A 22271-nucleotide genomic window follows, 5' to 3' on the forward strand; every position below is an offset into this window, starting at 1 on the left:
CCTAAAAGGGCATAACTTTCCTGATAGAAAGTATTTAATAATAATAATAATAATCACAACCATTTCAGAAATCCCATAAATCAGTACCAGTTTGGAGATTCCGTAGCTCATTCTGTATAGACGAAGGCCTTTAGTCGGGAAGACCTGCGTGTGATTCTTGTCCGTGACGTCCCTCAGAACAGGGAAACCGGCTTGTGAACACACACGGATCTACAGTCATAAAATACTTAATCCCTCACAGGAGGGCTCAACCACTGCAAAGGGACGGTCGAGGAAATGGAGAACCCCACACGAATAAAAACAAGTACCACTTTGGATCGGACCATCGTCAGCTTGCTGCAGACGCGCATCGAACTGTATAGATAATGTTTTATCTTCCCAGAATTTCAAGCTTCGGTTTGTTTACTCCATCATATAAACAGCTTCTTTCTGCATTTATTCATGTTTAATGTGTAATATAAATACAGTATATACAGAAATGCAATTTTATTCAAATTTCTTTAATAACTATTTTTAAAGTTTTCTTTAATTCTTATCAGAACATTTTCTAGAAAAATATTATGATTAATGTTTATATTATAATTTTCTAACTTTATATAATATTTATAATTTTTTTGTTTTGTTTTTAAAAATAGCTTGAAAAAACATGTTTCATAAATATTGATATGTTACAGAACAGTTGAAACAAAGTGACTATAATCTACTCCGTCAAAAATACCACTTAAAAAATTGTTGGCGCTTGATGCCCAATATGTAGTTTCACATTTGTGTATAGAAGGCAGCACCAGTCTTTCCAAAGTGAAGGCTCGAGTTATATTTAGTTACTGGACCAACTGTGGCTAGGATAGGATTACATTAGGCATTGCGAACGAATTATGGTATAACCATGTCCACCTGTTCACACTGAATCTGAATAACGTACAGTTAAGCACGTGACATCCGATGTTTTGTGGTATTCTAGAACTCAAACTTGAACTCTTCAACGAAAAATGTTATTCTTAAGCGCTGATGTGATCGATCCAAATAAATAATGTCTCCTCTCATTTGGTGTGCCTGGTTGTTGACAGCTATGGAGACCTTTTGTAAATAGAGCAGTTCAACATCTTACGCAATGCTTTCACGTGAGATGCCTACTGATAAATTAGTTTTGCCACTCTTTCTAAAATTAAAAAAAAAATACTCCCGAAAAAATTCATTTTTTGGATGAATTGTATTTGGATTGAGACTCAGGACAATCACACTGCATTCCCCTTTTATAAGTAATAGAATAGGAAAGAAATTCATTCAACAGTAATCATCCCTCATGTGTGTGTGTGTGTGTGTGTGTGTGTGTGTGATGGAGATGGAAGCGCAATGATATGGATTTCGTTCATGGAAGCACGCGTACTACACCGTCGAGACTGTACTTGCTCTATATCGGAGCAATTTATGGTGGTACCGGCTTGTATCATTCCAACGCAATACCGCTCCCTGCCAAAAAAAAAAAAAAATGCAACCATTTGTATGACGGTAATGACATCTGAACAGTAGCAGCACAAAACATCAACCTGAATGAAAAGTAAAGCAGAAAGACGACATGCTCGAGACAAGATATTTTATTAGAGGAACTTATAGATTTTTGAAAAATTGGTGAGTGCTCGCACTCAGAAATGGGTTGACAGTGAATCTCTGCTTTGCAATGAACAGCATGAGTTTACTAAGAGAACGTCATATTTTAGCGCCTTGCTCACATTCCATAATGATGTTACCACTGAACTAGACAAGGGGAATGAACACAACATGATACTTTTGGATTTTGCTAAGGCTTCTGCAGAATTGTAACAAAAGGATGTTTGTTTGACTACATTGTAATATCTTCTTTATTAGCAGTGTGGGTTTGCTTACGTAACCTTTCTTACGTATTCTATTACGTATTATGTTTATCCACCTTTCGTATTTACTAGTCGTATGCCTATGAACTCTGGAAAATTTATTTGTTAAGACTGCGCCACCAGTATTTTTATATCGACATAAGACTTAGTAATATGTCCAGTAGGTCTCTCTTTCTCTCTCTCTCTTACTGGAGTAAATTCCTTCAACAATGTTTACATAAACAGTCGTGGTTCAGAAGTACTCAAACTACAAGTTTAAAGCTTTAGTTGTTTCCGTTCACAGATCCGATTTATTCAGGAACAGTGCATTGCAAAATAAGAGATCAGGCTGCACTCTATTGACATATAAATAAAACATTTATTTGCATTAATAACAAATTACATTAAATAATCGATAGGGAGGTTACTCTCTCTACCTATCCGTTAAACGTTTAGCATAATGAAACAAAATTCCCCTTTCTTGTATTGTATTGTAACAATTATATTGAATTGTTATTTTTAAATTTAAATAAAGCAGAGAAGTAACTGAGTAATTATATTGAATTGTTATTTTTAAATAATAATTCAATATAATTACTGAATTACTTCTCTGCTTATTAAATCAAATTATTGAGACTCTAACTTACAAGAGGTTAGCTAACTATGCTAAGTTATTACACAAATCTTATGCCAATTATTAACAAATCAGATGACTCCTTTAAAGACACTTCTTATTACTATTTCTTATCGCACACTCATCCAAAAGGCTTGCACTAAAGTCCCTATGTTTTTTCTTTCATCTCGGATCTTAGGCTTACTTCTGGAGTGTCTTGCTTCAGCGGCATCTCATCGGGATAATCGCGGGCTTTGGACTGCAATCTGCGGTACACCAATAGCTCAGGCAAAAGGACATCTGACCGACACTTGGCACGGGTATTTATATAGGCATTGCTCTCAACATTTTCATCTGGCTTGGCCTCGCCGTAACATCCCGTCCTCTGGATCCTACCCTGGTATAACTACCGATAACTCTAACTGCCGCCCCCGATGTTTGGCTCTGTCTCTTCTTATTTTGCTTTCTTCGAGATCTTGCACCAAGGGTTGTAACCCCCGAAGAATTCGGCACGACGTCTTGATCTTCTGTTAAGACCGACCCTTTCTTTCTTATCCTCCCTGCACTCCTTTAATGCTATCTTGTCAGGCAGCGGAAACTTGTCTGAAACCTGACTATCTCTTCAACATTAACTTTAAAGGTGTTTATATGCAGATCTCGCAAACAACTTTCTCATACACTTAAATGGTAAACGACTTTCTTATGGTTGCATAGATATATTATACAAAGTTCCGGTGGTAAAGCATTGCCTTTGTTTTTGACATTCTAGAAATTCTTTTTAAAGCAGTAAGTACAATCACTTCCCATAGTATTATTTACATTAATATTTAGCATAAAATATATCCACCCCCCCCCCCCCCCACCCCCCCCCCCCCCCACCCCCCCCCCCCCCCACCCCCCCCCCCCCCCACCCCCCCCCCCCCCCACCCCCCCCCCCCCCCACCCCCCCCCCCCCCCACCCCCCCCCCCCCCCACCCCCCCCCCCCCCCACCCCCCCCCCCCCCCACCCCCCCCCCCCCCCACCCCCCCCCCCCCCCACCCCCCCCCCCCCCCACCCCCCCCCCCCCCCACCCCCCCCCCCCCCCACCCCCCCCCCCCCCCACCCCCCCCCCCCCCCACCCCCCCCCCCCCCCACCCCCCCCCCCCCCCACCCCCCCCCCCCCCCACCCCCCCCCCCCCCCACCCCCCCCCCCCCCCACCCCCCCCCCCCCCCACCCCCCCCCCCCCCCACCCCCCCCCCCCCCCACCCCCCCCCCCCCCCACCCCCCCCCCCCCCCACCCCCCCCCCCCCCCACCCCCCCCCCCCCCCACCCCCCCCCCCCCCCACCCCCCCCCCCCCCCACAAGTTGGGTTTTCTAAGTGATTCCGATCTGTTGCAGAGATTCTTTCTGTTTCTTTCAGTATTTCGTGAATGTCGTGAAGGGCTGTTCGTATAGAGCTGAATGCATTCTTGTAGTAACGTAGGATTTCAGAAGTGATTTTACTTGAATCTTCTGTGATGCTGCCATCTTAAAAATCTAATAGCGGAGATGCAGTTTGCTGCTTTGTATTTTTTTCCAAAGAGAAAAAATATTTTGTGGGTGCATCTGAGAAATCTATTTGTGTATGTCGCGATCTAAGTAGGGCACCCTTCGCGGATACTTGTGTCTTTGCATGGCTTGGAGGGCTGAATTATATTCAGGGCTGGATTATATTCTACTGGTAGATACTGCAGCTGTTCTTCGAGTTGTCGGATGTTAAAGTTTCTCTGTTGATTCTTCTGGTGACTGTAGATCTGCGTGATGGATTTTATTCGTGATTTTAGGTGGGCCACCATATTTTCATTTGTTTGTACATTTGTTCTCTCCTGAATAGAGAGAAATTGAAATAGATTGAAAGGAAATGCAAAATGTGTGTAATTGTTCTGCAGGTTCTCCTTGTAGGATGCAGTTGATGTTTTCAATGTTTCCTCCTCTTTTCATTGAATTTTGTCTTATTTGTTTTCTGATTTTCATACAAAATTTATTACAACGGATAATCAGTTTAGTCAGGAAATCCAGAAGATTTGTACTGGATGTAATTAAGAGTATAACACAGCACACATTAAATAAAGTGCTAAAGATAACGTCTCGAATTTTGACAGCCTTAATACCACATCCTTCATAATGCGATCCATATAGATGATGAATGACAGTGGGGATCGTGTGCATAATTGTCTCGCACCTGATTTAACATCGCACCGACTACCCGCACTCCTTCAAGTATGTTGAAATCCTGAGGCGAACCTGTTCCGCACCAAGCTTCTCCTCCCAAAACTCTTAAGATTTATTTAATAATTTAGTTTATTTAATAATTAAATTTATTGCATCTATATCTCCTCCAGAGATTTTTATTAAAAACAAAATCACCTTGTTGCAACTTCTATAAGTAAAGGTAATAAGGCTTCGTATTATTAAAACTTTGGTATTCAGGGTCTAGCTACTCACTGAGGAGACCTCAGAAAAGGTTGAAACCGGTCTGGGTAGCACCCGACTCATAATGCATTGCAGTATACATCTTCTAGAGAGAGAGATGTGCTTTACATTATGGGAAAATACTAAGAATAGTGATCAGAACTTTACCCACCTTTACAATGAGTTCCCCTGGTGTTGTAACATCTTTAGACTTGAACTTTGTTTCAGGCGCAAACTTAATTGTTTGCATACTTGGGATTAAGAATTAAAAAACCAAGTTTATAAAATGACTTGGTTATCCTAATATACAATATCCCCAAGTTAAAAAATTTATTATATATATATTAGTAATATATAAATATGAATATATATATATATATATATATATATATATATATATATATTAGGGTTACTCCTAACTTTTTTCACTCCTAATCCCAATTAAGCTAACTTAACTGTTTGCTTATTTGGGATTAGGAGTAAAAGAACCAAGTTCATAAAGTTATTTGGCAATCCTAATATACATTGTTCCCAAGGTAAAAAAACTTATTTACATCTATATCTCCTCCACAGATTCTTAGATATATATCAGAAAAAAATAATAAAAAAAATAAAAAAATAAAAAAATAAATATATATATATATATATATATATACAGGGTGTTCGGGATAAATTTGACAGTTTCGTAAGGAAAAAGAAAATCTTCTTTGTATCTATTAAATTTAATGAATTGACAAAAAACATTACAGGCAGAGTTAATTACAATACTATCAACAAGATTTACTCAAAATAACCACCATTAGCATCGATCACAGCTTCAATTCTGCTTCGGAACCTCGAACAAGCTGATGCTACAGTCTCCCTGGGAAGGGCCGCAAAAACTGTTTTAATTTTATCCATTAACTGGGCTTTTGTATTACTGGAAGTGCGATTGGTGTCTTTTTCAACTGCGCCCCATACAAAATAATCCATGGGGTTAAGGTCTGGGGAGTTTGGAGGCCAAACATTTGGACTGGTGAAGTCGTAGAAATTTTCAGACAACCATTTTTGACTTTTCCCAGAGGTGTGGCAAGGGGCCGAATCCTGCTGCCATACATACGGCCTACCATTGGCTACGCTTGTTATCCAGGGCTTGACTACAGTTAGCAACTCCACGAACAAAGCCCGAATTCCAATGCCAGGGTTCTTCAACACCTGTTCCTGCAGATTTGCGAGGAATTCTGCTGTACGAACGCAATCAGATCGTCTGCTAGGGATCTTTCTTCTTGCTACATCCTCGTAGTCACCATTGCAAGTCTCTAGTTCATGCCTGATTGTTTTTACTGTATTCAGGGAGCATTGGGCAGCAGTCGTAATATCCTTATTTTGATGGCGGGCACGAATCATCATGATACAAGTTATTCTCTTCCATGATTCAGGTGGGTTCCAGCTATCCATCCTTTCTGACATCTTGTATATGAATGAAGAAGGGTCCAAACTTTTAAATGAAGAGAAGTGTGTGTTAATACATGTAACTTACGGAAAAATATAATTAATTATAAATATGTCAAATTTATCCCGAACACCCTGTATATATATATATTATATATATATATATATATATTATATATAAATATATTATATATATGTTATATATAAAATATATATATATATATTTTTTAAAATTGCTTGGTATCTTTAACACACACACATATATATATATATATAGAAAAAAATATATATATGTAAGTAACTATTAACATTACTGATAGGATGGGTGAAGCACTAGTGCTTTTCATATTCCCCTTTATCTGCAGTTGTTTGGGAATTGGAGGTTTGCGAACAGTTAAGCTCGCCCTCTTAGGGCAGTTGTGTTAGCTATGATCAGTTGAGAGAAGAATATATATATATATATATATATATATATAATCCTTATAAGGACTGGCTTAAAGAGGCGAAGTAAGAATGCATTTCATCTTCACCGTTATCTGTAGAGGACGGTGTAGGGATAAGATGTTATTGAACTATTAAAGCTCTGATCATGGCAGGAAGGTAACAGCAATAGACAAGCCTCAGATAGAACTTCATTGGCTACATTGCCATTCATTACATTGTACCTGTTGAAAAGTCATTACAATGGATTATAGTATAGTAATGTTATATGTAGTGTTGCACATTCATTACATTGTACCTATGTCAAAGTCATTACAATGCATTATCGTAATGTTATATATGTAATGTAACATAATTCTTAAAAGAACTGGGCGATGGACTGAGTCCTTGACTCTTTATCCCGTCATCTGAATGAAGAAAATCTGTGTGGATGGAGTGTTATTGAGCTAAAAAGCTCTAGTCATGGCTGGGTAACGGCAATAGTCGAGCCTCAGTTAAAACTTCATTGGCTACAGCATTGCCATTTTTTACCCTGGAAGTTCTTAAAAGGACTTTGGGATCTTCAAACCTACAGCCTCTCCCGTTACAGAACTTCCTTAGTCCTTATAAGGACTGGCTTAAAGGGGCGAAGCAAGAATGCTTTTCATCTTCGATATCTGTAGAGGACAGTGTAGGGATAAGGTGTTATTGGGCTATTAAAGCTCTGATCATGGCAGGAGGGTAACAGCAATAGCCGAGCCTCAGTTAGAACTTCATCGGCTACAGCATTGCATCCTTTACCCTCCAAGGGTATTGGATTGAATGAATCAATCACCGCAACTCACGGTCGATTGATTCCCCATCGTTACAGAACTTCCTTATCCTTATAAGGACTGGCTTAAAGGGGCGAAGCAAGAATGCTTTTCATCTTCCCCGTTATCTGTAGAGGACAGTGTAGGGATAAGGTGTTATTGAGCTATTATTATTAAAGCTCTGATCGTGGCAGGAGGGTAACAGCAATAGCCGAGCCTCAGTTAGAACTTCACTGGCTACAGCATTGCCATCCATTACCCTCCAAGAGTATTGGTCCGTTACAGAACTCAATTCTGTAACCTATTTTATAAACATATAGATACAAGTAAAATAATTGTGTTAGAATACATTCGAAATATTTGAAATAAAATTTAGAAATTTTGAAAGAAAATTTTAGGTTTCAAGAGAATATTAAGCTTCAAATATTATTTTATAGCAAATGAAAATATTTTGACAATATTTAAAATTTTAAAATGAAGGATTTAAAAATATGTTAGATAAATAAGCAATCAAAACGTATTTCGAGTATCAACATGGCATAAACGCTAATTTAAGTTGTTTAATGCCATAGTCCGGTACTTGTAACTCTGCTATATTTAAACTATAACTAATTTTTTTAAAATAAATCTGGTAAGCATTCTGGATCTAGAATATCTATATTAAAGCTAAATTAATTTTCAGGTTAATGGATTACCTTTGAATTAACCGAATAAATAAATTGTCAAGTAATGAAATCAAGTGGTGATTTTAAGAAACAACATAATTAATCTTAAATATAAAAGTCTAATAGAATAGTATAACAGGAAATTTATTGATTAGCTTGGAGGGTAATGGATGGCAATACTGTAGCCAATGAAGTTCTAACTGAAGCTCTGCTATTGCTGTTACCGTCCTGCCATGATCAGAGTTTTATATAGCTCAATAACTTCTTATCCATACACTGTTGTCTATAGATAACGGGGAATATGAAAAGCATCCTTGCTTCGCCCCTTAAAGCCAGTCCTTATAAGGACTATTTATTGATTAAAAATAGTAATTTGAATGAAGCAAAACATGAATAAAATCAAGTAATAAATTCTCATATATATATGACAGAATGATCATTGACTCGGTTAACATACATAGTTTTATGAAAAAATTGAATGACTAGAACCGAGATTTAAGTAAAAAGGTTTTAATATAAACACACTACTAGTTTCGGCCTGTAACAGCCTTCTTCAGGTGACATTATAAAAGAAAAAACACTAAACATCGAGGGTTAAAAGACTATGAACAACATAGACAGTCTTTATACATAATTAGCATGAAAACGTTGTAGTTGTATTTGAAGCTGTTCTTTCATTTGTTGCATTGTTGGGAGAGTGCGTGCTTGCTGCATCACGTGAACGCCAGTACATGATTACAGCTGAATGACTATCTGGGAGGTTGTAGCTTAAGTTGTTATTTAGATGAACAGGATTGAAGATGATTTCTCTAGATTCCACAATTTTTCTCTCTATTTCGTCACTGCAACGGAAGATGTTAGTAGATTTTTCCCAGCAATCTTTGTGACTTTGGTTATCATCATTAGGATTAGCCGAGAAAAGAATATGACTTGATAATGCACTCGCTCGCTGTCTCTTGTAAGTAATGTCTCTCATGTGTTCTTCCATACGCATTTCGACATTTATGTGAATGCTGTATTGCTAATTTATGTGAAACAGTACTTATATAAGGAATAGATATATTGCTTTTGAATCTATTTGTTTCTTCTGAGTGATGTCTAGGAGGATTAAGAAGGAATTTGTCAATGATTTTCTCGGAATATCCATTAACTTCGAAAGTAGTTTTCAGATGGTTTATTTATGTAAGCAGTTCATTTGGATCATCAAGAAGAGAACGGGCTCTATGTCCCAAGGTGGAAATTATTCCAAGCTTATCAGGAGCGAAATGATGGGACTGACTGTGCAGATATCTGTTGGTATGTGTGGGCTTTCTATATATCGATATTTTTAGTTTACCAGAAGAGCGAGTCAGTTTAACATCAAGAAAAGGCAAGAAATTATCCGTTTCAAGCTCAGCAGTAAACTTAATACTTTGATGTCGGCTATTGAGATGTTCGAGGAAAACCATAAGGGATTCATGTCCAAGGCTCCAAACAATGAAGACATCATCCACATAACGTTTCCAAACTTTAGGTGTTAAAATAAAGGAAGAGATAGTCTTGGTTTCAAAATCTTCTAAGTAAATATTTGCAAGAACAGGAGATAAAGGATTACCCATAGCCAGTCCATGATTTTGTTTGTATATATTATCTTGAAATTTGAAGTAACCGGACCTGATGCAATGTGTAAGCAAGGCTAACATTACTCAAGGACAAGTTATCCAAAAAAATGTTAGCCTTGCTTACACATTGCATCAGTTTGAAGTAACCGGATAACTTCAACTTATCCGGTTACTTATCCCACTCAATGTGATGGTTAGTAGAGGCAAAGTGGCATGAAAGGCCTGAAATGTCTTGTCTGTTATTTCTGACATATCCTATGTGTTCTTTCTTTCTCGTTTCAAAGCTTCTAGAGGTCTGACCTACGTAACTAATACCACATGAGCAAGGTATATTATATACTCCAGAGTACTTGTAGAATGGGTGAGGATCTTTCGGTGATCTTAAAAATTTCCGAATAGTGTTGATTGGTTTGAATGCCACTCTGATCTTATGTGGTTTTAAAAGGTTAGCTAATTTTTTGGAAAGGTGCTGACCAAAGGAATCGTAATTGTACTGATGTATTGATAAGTGAGATAAGAGCATTACGCCATACATAGAAGATATCTACCATTCAAAAACCTTTAAAGAAGCAGTTACAGTCGCCCGTCAAACTGAAAACCTAAACAAGAATCAAGGTCTAATTTTACCAGAAATTTGGAAAACTTTTATCAGATCATTAAACACCAAAGAAATGAACTTTCATAACAATTACGTCATGAGCCATAACGAATAAATCACGTTAACGAGACACGCACATTGTCACGCACAATACCAATTTTTTGTATGAATTAGAACCATCAGCTATGTATGTAACCTTCATTTTAGCTTACTAGTTTGTATTCCCTGAGGATGCCAATAGAAAAATTGGCGAAACATGTAGGAGGATAAAATAAAGCTACTCGACAAAGATTATATAAAAAAAGTGTAATAGTCTGATGAATAATTGTCTAGAAAAAATTCAACATACTTCAATATAATTTAAGCGCCTGCGTAAATGGAAGCAGAATGGGGAATTGCACTCTTCGATTGGAAAAGTCCTGAGTTCGATTCTCGTAGAGACGAGAGGAATTTTAAATGCTCTTTTCCACGTGGAGATTAGCCGATCTCTTACTAAGATAACAAGGAGTTCTCCCAGAAACTCGTTTTTCGTCCCCACACCGTTTACGGACAAAAAATACCATTGGTCATAATATACGGTAGATGGCCGTGTTTGTTCATGGTAGTAGTAGTAGCATTTTGGGTAAGTGAAGGAGTAATTTGAGATGACGGTGAGTTGTGTTTAGAGAAGTAGTGTGCATTCCTACAATAAGTCCTTTCATTCCTTGGTAGAGTCACGCAATAATAATACTTTTTTAAAACTAAAACTTTATTCCTATTATAGCCATGAGCACGAATTGTTACAATGTATGCAGAGCACTGATATAACGCAAAACCATGATATTACGATTAGTTCATTTTCTGATACATTTATTGCAGGGAAATTTTATCGTAGATGCACATTACACACACACACACACACACACACACACACACACACACACACACACACACACACACACACACACACACACACACACACACACACACACACACACACACACACACACACACACACACACACAGCCAACAACCTGTTGGCTATCTGTTATGAGTATGAGGATCCAGTGGGTCCATTTCATACACGTACGCATTTCACACGTCCTAGTTCATACAATCCACATTCGATATTTTGCGTAATGAACTGAATTTTATATTTTTTTATTGTTATGATTTGAATTATAGCGAAACAAGCAACATCGCAGGAATAAAGTTAAATGTCAATTTATTTTAATAATGTTTGATAGCAAATATTTAAAATTTATTTAAGAAAGTGGAAAAAAATAAAAAACGGGCATAATTTGGTGTTCTCAGAGTTGCCACACATTCCCAACATAAGGCTAGTGGGTGGCATAAACATTAGCAACATTTAAGAGTCAATTTTTAAGACTAAAATTGAGACATTCTAAGTAAGATATTAAGTACTTAAAATGTCTCACCTTGTAGTATAATTGACATCTAACATTCGTATCCTTTTCCTCCAACTTAAGTTTTTCAGCTGAAAAATATCAAGATTATCTGCATGGTATGCCAACTACTTCAGTTTTGCTCTTCATGGGTTATAACTCTGATGGTAAAATATGGCCTATGGGTAAGCGAAAATTTCAAAAACCCTGGTATACGATAATGAAAGAAATCAATTTCAACTCATGAGCATAAAATTACTATTTGAAATCTTTTGTTAAGTCAGCAGCTATTAGAACCTTAAAACTTGAAGACGTTTTCTAGTGAAAAACTTCATATAAGCATCAAGGTGAATTTTGCAAAAGAGTGATTATAGTATGTGAGACCATGCATGATGTTCTCTGTTTGAAAACATGTCACTAAATCTTGGTATTTCTTGTATGTTAAATCGAATTTCTTCACACTACCCCTCCTTCTTATTCCATGAGACTTTAGAAACCACCATTTCATAATAAAAGAGAGCATCCTGGTTCGAGTTTCTTACAGAACGTTTATCCGTCAGAAGTGGAAGAATTCGGCCAGCGATCGCATACGAAGAATCAAATCCTGAAGGTACATTTCATTGAGTTACTTGGCCCTTATAAGGAGTGGCTTAAAGGGGCGAAGCAAGAATGCTTTCACCTTCTCCGTTATCTGTAGAGGACAGTGTAGGGATAAGTTGTTATTGAGCTATTAAAGTTCTGATCATGGCAGGAGAGTAACAGCAATAGCCGAGCCTCAGTTAGAACTTCATTAGCTACAGCATTGCCATCCATTACCCTCCCTGGGTACCCATTTTAGTCGCCTCGTACGACATGCATGAGCTACATTGGGGCTATTCTTATCCCAGCCGCCACACGGGGAGTTACTTGTTATTTTTGCATGACATTTTTTAATAATAAGAACATTTTTTTAGGTGTACTTTGATTATTATTAAACAAAGACAGCAAAAGCAGAAAAGAAAAAAAACATTCTGCGAAGTGCAAATTAACAAATTATTTAATATTTATAATTTATAAATCCATAAAATCCACTATTTATTTAGATATTTTCTACATTATTACCTTATCTAAATCATTACGTTTCGTTAAAAAAAAGACAACAATTGCTACCTCAATTTGCAAAATTATTAAATCATTAATACATCTGAAATGGTAGTTAAGAACAAAAATCTTTTCTCGATCTTCAGATATTTTAATTCAGATATACGTGAAGCGATTTGTTTTAATTCTAAACTTCGCATGTTTCTTGTTTCACAGAATGAAAGCATGTACAGTGATCGTTCTAAGCATTGATAAGGAACAGCAACAACAACAACAACAACAATAATAATAAATACCTACCTACTATTATTAAAAAAAAATGCTTATTTTTTTCCATCAAACTACATGCATGCATACATACGTGAACGAACCACAATAAATTACTTCATATTGAGAAAAAACGGGCTCCAGTTATGTAAAGCTTGGCAAATACTACGCTACATTATATAATAGTTATTGTATATTGAGAAGTTTCCCAACATCGGATACTATAAACCGGGGTAAAGATACGTTCAAATTACACCTTTAAGTTGATTAGAGTAATCGCGCATTTACTGGATGGTAGAAGAGAACTACAACCTTGATTGAAAAGGGGGTGTGAATCAATCGACCGTAAGATGCGGTGATTGATTCATTCAAGCGCAGATCTACACTGAAATTTGCTGTATTCGAAATCAAATCTGGTTGAATAGGCTAGTTCGTCCTCATTCGCGATGTCTGTAGTATATTTTTTATGTACATCTTCGTAACCGATTAGAGGAAGTTTTATTAAGCCTTTTTCGACCGGTTCACGAAAAAGTTAGTCGATCTCAAAATTGTATGTTAAGATCAGTTTCTTACCAAGTGTCAGACTACCATATCATCACAGATGTCAAAGTGCTCTTTACCGATATTGTTGAATATGAAAAAGAACATTTTAGAAACAAATATAAAACGGTAGAATATTCTGTGTGTGTGTGTGTGTGTGTGTGTGTGTGTGTGTGTGTGTGTGTGTGTGTGTGTGTGTGTGTGTGTGTGTGTGTGTGTGTGTGTGTGTGTGTGTGTGTGTGTGTGTGTGTGTGTGTGTGTGTGTGTGTTTCTTCAACCCAGTGGTTGGTAGGATACTAATGCTACTTTACTAGAGAATTATTATAGCACAGGGTGGTAGTTCTGCTGCCTTTCTTGAAAAATAGAATAGTACGTCTGTAGATATGTGGATTCACAAGGCTGGTTTGTCCTTTTTTGGAAGGACAAACAAAAACTTGAGTTTTCAGAGGAAAATCCCACCACCTCCGTATGATTCCCGTCAATTAACTATTGACGGGAATCATACGGAAGTGGTGGGATTTTAGGCCTGTTCAACGAAAGAGCTCCGTCGAAAGACGATCCATAGTGTAAAACCTTTATGAGATTCAAATTCTAAATTAAAAGAAATAACAATATGAAAGAAAAGTGTAAAAAAAAAGTAGAAAAAAATCTACGTGATAAATACTAATTAATTCCATTTAGCCACTAATAAAATTCCTATTTTTGACTTCCTGTATATAACCTCACTGTATATAGGGAAGTTAATTCGCTACTTTGCTGCGATAGTAGGACTTCTCAGGATTTATTAATCTTGTTGGTTAATCTATAGTTAAGGTGTTTGGCTTGGAGTCGATTAAAAAAAAAAAACTTTGACTCGTCTTCTGTTGACGCCAATGAAGGAAAGTCAAAAGGTGAGCCAAGCGCTTTTTGTTGTTTGGTTTTGTAGAACACTAAAAAAAACAACAAAAAACTTTGGTAGTCATCAGAGATTGGTAGAAACCCAAAATATGCCTATCCAGCTCATAGAAAATTAATACTGTGTGCTACTTTCCTAAGGAAAAGAAAAGAACCTCCTTTTGAGTCAAAGATTTAGTTTTTCATTTGATTAGAAAAGGAAAACGTTTGTTGAAAACATTCAAAATACTTCGATTCATAATACGATGCTAATCCATATGTATAATATGTTCCACTCCCTGTCACAAAGAGCGATATTTTCTCGACTAATCACAATTCACATTCGGTTGAGTCCGCGCGGTTAGCCTAGTGACAATGCGACTCGCAACCATAGGCGTGGGGAACAAGTGTCCTGGGTTCGATTTCCGTCGCCGATGTTGAGGAGCCTAAGGATCTTTCTCAGCCATAGCCATGTTAGCCGGTCTTGGGCGTGGACAGCAGGGTGTTTTCCCCCCAGTTTACCTGGGGTTTTTTTATTCCGCAAGCAGGCAAACCGGCCCCGTGAACACACGGGGCCGGTTTACCTGCTTGCGGAATAAAAAAATACTACAGCCATAAATACTTAACCCCCCCATGAGGGGCTCAACTCTCCCCCAATAGGGACGAAGGAGAAAAAGGGAGGAAACTCCATACGAATAAATAAATAAATATTGTGTAGAGAATTTTAGTATTTATCATCAAAGTCAATTGCATTAGACACCAGCCTTGAAAACTACGTCCTTATAAATGATTTAATTGATTCACTGACTTTTTCCCTTTGATTTTGAAAGGAGTCAATCTCCTTTACTCGAAAGATAATGTAATGTTCATTTAAATAACTAGATAGCAATGGAGATTTTTTTTCTGATACTCCAAAAAGAGTATTTATTTACATTTATGGTGTATGAGAGAAGTAGATATTTAAGAACTAAATTTATTAACGATAATAATAATAATAATAATAATAATAATAATAATAATAATTATTATTATTATTATTATTATTATTATTATTATTATTATTATTATTATTATAAACAATCAAGATGATGATTGTGCACGTGTAAATATTTTAGAAATCAAAAAATATGTAATTATTTAAAAAAATATTATTATTGCATATATTATTATATATATGTATGTAACTTTTCTGAGACATAATAACATGTTAAAAGAAATTATTACAGCAGAGAAAATGGAGAACAAGGAATATATTATGATTATTCGCGATGCCTGTATATTCTGTTTGTTCTTCAGGCCAGTGTGCCTGTTTTGAGAGATTAAAAAACATGAGTTTTCCGAAGTAAAACCTTTCAATTCCCTATGAGACTGGCTAGTTCACCATTTGATTTGAAATCTGGATTCGAACCGGATCATTCCAACCGTATCAGATACGTAGTTTCATAATTCGTTTTCTACTGTTCTTTGATATTTTTTCATATTCATAACATAAAATTCAATTTCTTAAATAATATATATAATAATATGAGAAAAAGAAATTTTGAGATATAAATGTAGTTCAATGGAGATGGCTTATTCCTTCCACAGCGCTAAATCGCCTGAAAAGAGAACGTCGAAAGTTCGATTTTAGTCAACAACCAGAGGAACTTTCACTGAATTTTTATTGACAGGTTCCCTAATTACTCGAACTTTTGCACAAGAAACCGAGTTTGTACATCCGTAAATTAGGGTTTTTCTTCTGTTAAACTCAAGAAATTGTACACCCACACTAATTTCAGACAATAAACACAGTGTTAGGATTAGGGATCACGAGATGGCGGCACTTGTCAGTCTCCTCTCTTCAACGACGCCATTTATAATTAATAAAAGACGTTAGCTGACTTTATTTTCTGATGAAAATGTTTTTATCATTGGACTACATATTCATATGCGCTATATAGTTTACGATAAATTGAATATCAATATCAAAGTAATTAGGACTGAAATTTGTATGTTAATATCAGTTTCTTATCAAGTGTCGGACTAACATATCATCATAGATGTCAAAGTGTTCTGAATATATAAATTTGTTTAGTCGATTCACATACACCCACACACACAAAAAGAATAAAAAAGACAAGCAATCTAGTGGCATAATCCCACTCACTCCATGAAAATTGAGATGTAAAGTTGAATTCGCTGTGCAAACGTGGACTGTTGTGACATCTTAAGTTTTGCTATGCACAACCTAAAGAATGCACAGTTCTTTTTAGCATTCTCCTATCTCTTTTCTTCAGTATAAATAGCGAACGTTTTACTTATGTTTCAATTCTTCTTCTTGTTTTGGTTCAATATCAATGACTGCAACTGGCAATTAATGATAACGTAACGAGTTCCTAGCACAAACGCTTGTGATCGCACATAACTGCGTTATTTATAGATATTTAGCTCAGTTATATTGTATATATTGTAATTATATAATACAATGGCGATAACTAACCATGCAAATCAAATGTTCGGAGATAATCACAAAAATAAATTAGGGAGATCTCCTTTAAACTATCGATTCCGATAGTTAATTTCGATCAGTGCGCTATGCAGGTATGCAGTACTATGAATATGCAAAATATCTTTATTTTAAATATTTCATAATTCATTAAAATATTAATGTAAAAATAATATTTTAATATAAGATAAAAGCATCATGAAAATAATATTCATTTAAACTTTTGGTCTGGTTTGTTTAAAAATCAATATATTCACTTCCAAAATCTTTTATAGTATTTTATACGTGAAAATCGCCTGGAGCTACTGTTGATGATTTTGATAGGATGACAGATCCTTTTTAGGACTTCCAGGGCAACAAATGGCAATGCTGTAGCCAATGAAGGTTTAACTGAGGCTCGGCTATTGCTGTTATTACACAGCCATGACTAGAGCTTTTTAGCTCAACAACACTCCATACACACAGATTTCCTTCATTCAGATGAGTGGATAAAGAGTCAAGGACTCAGTCCATCGCCCAGTTCTTTTAAGAATTTTTGATAGGTTAATAGAAGAAGCAAGCTAAATACCAGAATCAAAGTACTCCTCTACCTGCTGACGATCCGCCCCATAGTGACATATGCGTCTCCAGCCTGGAGCCACACATTCCAACACCTGGAGCCACACATCCAACACCAACATCCTCAGGCTGCAGAGAGTGCCAAATAAGTGTTGGCGCATGATCTTGGATGCACCGTGGTTTGTGAGGAACATCCAACTGCATAGAGGTTCAAACATCCCTTACATCTGCTCCTTCCTGCTAACTACAGCGGAAAAATTCTTCTCAAAGATCTGTACACACCCCAACGATCTAGTTAAACAGGCAGCAAACTATGATGAAACTGACCTCTTCAAATACAAGAGACCAAAAGCCATCCTGAACACTTGCAACAATGAATAATCTCTGTGCCCTCCAGGGCGAGCTCACAGCTCATAAATCCTTTCTTCAATTCATCCTCCCTTTAAGACAACGGGGAATAAAAGCATCTTGCTTCACCTTTCTGGCCAATGATGTTATGTTATGTTATGTAATTTCGATGGGTTGATTTCTCCACACATTTTATTAAAACAAAACTTGATACAACTTTTGTTTTTTGTTATTTTGTTATCCTGTTTTAAAAGTGTTGTGAAGGGAAATATTTAAATAATATACAGTATTACATAAGTAAATTCTGAGTAGATATAATATAATATAATTTAATACATGTTTTGTGAATATGCACGAATTCATGCTCGTTCGATTCAGTTAAGGCATATGGTTCCGTAGCTAACCGTCTAATTTTAATACCGTATTAATCATTTTTATTGCTTGAATATAATTTAATGAAATATGGAAGTCAGTATTTGTTCTAGATTTCATGGATTTATTTCAACTGAACTATTTAATGATACATTTTGTCAAACAAAATTATGCTAATAATATATCTGACAAAAACAATTTATATCAATACGCATTACAAAATTATCTAATTTTGTGAAGGTTTTATCATTCCCATGCAGGAACATCTGTTATGCTTACGATGGGCATGCACATAATACAGGGCAACAAACTGTCCCTAAAATTACTTATTTCAATATTCATTTTTATTGTATTTTTCCTGGTCACATCTTGTGTGACCAGTCAAAATACGTTTCTGCTTTCCCTCAGTTTTGAGAGAATTCAGGTCGCAAGTTGTGTGACCTTGAAGGGAGAGGTCATCCGCACTATGTGTACAATGTGAAAGTGACAGACAGCAGATCCCTTGCTACCAAACACACTTCTAATCTAAAATAAATATATAAATAATAATAAAAATAAATCACGTGGGCCTGAACATAATGCTCTTAATTTCTCTTCCTTTCAATGCATTTTGCGGGCGTAGTTGACGAGCGTTTAGCTTATCCGCTCTTTAGCCAATAGGCTGCAGGTTTGATTTCCTCCAAGGATGTTCGTAATTGTCCTACTAAGTCTGTATGGAAAGGTCAGATGCGACCTTCTTTTAGTAGGCGTCACCTTCAAAACCCTATGTGATACGGAAGTGACCGTACGTAGTCCAGTGATGTCAAATGTGTATAACTAGCCACCCTATTGTATTTTTGTGATATTACACTAATCTTCAGACGATTAGTGAACATTGTGGGATAAACTGGGTTGTCGGATAAGCTTAATGGCAGTCTGCCCCATAGTCCAGGACCTGTTTACATGCGTATAGGAAGAATGGAATTAAGGTGAAAGCCATGGCTGGTTGTTCCTCACACTATCCTGTCTGTTGTCTTCTTTCAAAGAAGTGCATTACAATGAAGTTATCATGATGGGCAAATGATTATTGTTATATATTTCTCATTTATTTTCAAGTACGGTATTCAATTATAAATACTGATCATTCCAAAACAATACAATTGTTTATTATATTGTTCGGAAAGTATAATTATTAGAGAAATAGTCATCACAATGTTATTTGTAAACACAGATTACAAGTATAGAAATTAAATTATTTTTCGACGATATTTACAAACATATAACGAATTATGCTTTGGCGTAATGCCATAACAAGAAAACAAGTCAAAATTATGATTACAACTAGTAACAAAGAATGTTCAGCCCATTGTCAAATGGATAAAATGGAATAGATGGAAGTAAATAAATGAAATAGTAGGAGAGAGAGAGAGAGTGAGAGAGAGATTTCGGATAATAAATATGAAAGATAAGGTATAAGAAAATGTTGAAAACAAAAGATAATTTATTAACCTTAGCAGGATAAGATGCAGTTGATATTTACAGTTAATGTTTTCATTTAACTTGATTATCTTGATGGACCTGATTTCAGTCAGGATTTCTCTATGACTGCAGGTCGTAAAGAGTCCAGCTATTCCTGTCTTTGGCCTTTCTTTTCCATTTTCATCCGACTTTCTTAATCATTGGGTCTTCCGGCCTTAAGGTTGGTCTTCCAGATTTTCTTTTGGTATCTCTCGGATACCAGTTTGTAACTCTGACTGTCCATCTGTTGTCTCTCATTCTGGCGAGATGTCCTGCCCATCTCCTTTTGCTGTTGTAGATTGCTTTTATTATGTCCGTGAATCCAGACTTCTTCCTGATTTTGTGTGTCTTACGTGGTCTATTTTGTTTATATTGCACATTCGTCTTTCTATTTCAAGTTGAGCTGTTATTAAACTTTGTTCTTCTTTTAAAGTTGTGTTCCATGTTTCACTGCCATAAGTAAATGCTGGTAAGATGTGACGGTTGTACAAATGGGCCCTTATTTCTATATCTATGTTTTGGTTGGTGATTGTTGATTTTATTTTGTTGAAGGCATTCCAAACAGCTGTTTTTCTCCTTGCTATTTCATTTGACATATCATTATTCATTTTTATGGACTGGCCAACAGTGTCAAATGCCTTTTTAAAATCTATAAAAAGGTGCATCATAAAATCTATAAAAAGATGCAGAGAATACCAGATCCCACAAAGTGGGATCTGGTATTCTCTGCATCTTTCTGTTAGCTGAGTAGTAGTTTGAATGTGCGCTATTGCTGAAAAACCTTTTTTGAAACCAGCCTTTTCCTTGCAGCTATTTTCGTTGATGGAGGTTTGTATTCGTTTTAGGATGACTCTGGCGAATATTTTATATGTGTGTGCTAATAGACAGATGGGTCTGTAGTTACTGATGTCTTCTTTATTACTTTTTTTATACAGAATTATGGTCTTTGATGTTTTCCATTCAGTAGGTACTTTCCTTAATTGTATATATCGGACACCTTTCTGCTAGAGCTTTAAAGAGAATTTGTCCACCCACTTTTTAATTCATCAGATTTTGTACCGTCAATTCCTGGTAATCGGTCATTTTTCATATGATGGATAGCCATTTTTACTTCTTGAGGTATGACAGATGGTATTTCCAAATTTTCATCTGGTACTGGAGATGTGATTACTTGTTTAGATGAGTAAAGGTTCTCATAAAACGATTTTACTATTTTTTCCATTTCACCTCTGTTTGTGTGTCTGTCTCCTTGATCGTCTATGAAGGCTGACGATAGTGGTTGCTTTAGATTTATTTCTTTTTCTACTTTTTTAGGCTACTGCGGAGCCTAGCTGCTTCTGCCAATTTTGTTGTACTATATATGTTATAGTCGTCTTTGATATTCTGCCTCAGTTCTTTACGAATAATTTTATATTCTAGACGGTCGTTTCCTGTATCTTTCAGTATTCTTCTTTTCTTCAATAATTCTATTGTTCTTGCTGATGGCGTTCCCTGGTCTTAGGAGGAAGTTCATACGAGGTTCTTTCTTTGCAGATCATCAATTGATTGTCAAAGTTTGTTAAATCTTTGTCGATGTCATTTTTTTAATTTCCAGGAGGTTTCTTCCACATTTTTTCTAAATTCTTCTGGATTTATCTGTTCCGAACATTTTTTTATGGTTGGACTGTGCTCGTATGCGTTCTTCATTTTTTTGTGTATTTTGAGGGTGCCTCTTATTGGACGGTGGTCGGAATGAATGTCGCAGTAGGTTTCACAATGACCTCGATATTTTTTATTATTCTTTTGCAATCTGTTAGGATGAAATCAGTTTCATTTCTTGTCTCTCCATTTGGAGATTGCCAAGTCTATCTTTTTCTAGTTTTATTTTTAAAGAAACTATTCATAATGTACAGCCTTTTTCCTTCTACAAATTCTGTCAGGAGTTAACCTCGTTCATTGTTTCCCCTTTTCCCCACGATCCAATGTATTTTTCTTCAATAAATCCTGTTCCAATATTTGCGTCGAAATCTCCACACAAAATTGTGTATGTTGTTTTTTTTCTGTAATGTTTCTCGTAGGTGTTCATAGACATTTTCTATTTCTTCTTTCTCAGCTGTTGAGGTGGGTACGTAAGCTACTGTTATTTGTATTGTTATGGAATTCTGCAATTTTTAATTTTAGTGATCCTAGTCGTTCAGAATGGATTGTGGAAGAAATGATATTTTTAGTCAGCTTTTCATTTATGATGAAGCCAACTCCTCCAGCCCTTGAAGCGTTATTCTGAAGCTCCCACGAAAATTTGGTTGCCATTGTTCCATTTTGCTGTTAATTCAGAGCTTCTTCCGGTTTCACAAATAGCAAGGACATCAAACTTTACATTTTGCAGTTCTTGAAGCAGGAAATCAATATGGAAGTCGGAAGACAGAGTTCGAGTGTTGAAGGAACCAATAAATAGAGTCGGATTT

The sequence above is a fragment of the Typopeltis vanoorti genome, chromosome 7 (genome assembly GCF_054136105.1).
Source record: "Typopeltis vanoorti isolate ZY-2024b chromosome 7, IOZ_Tvanoo_1.0, whole genome shotgun sequence".
Taxonomy (NCBI): Eukaryota; Metazoa; Arthropoda; class Arachnida; order Uropygi; family Thelyphonidae; genus Typopeltis; species Typopeltis vanoorti.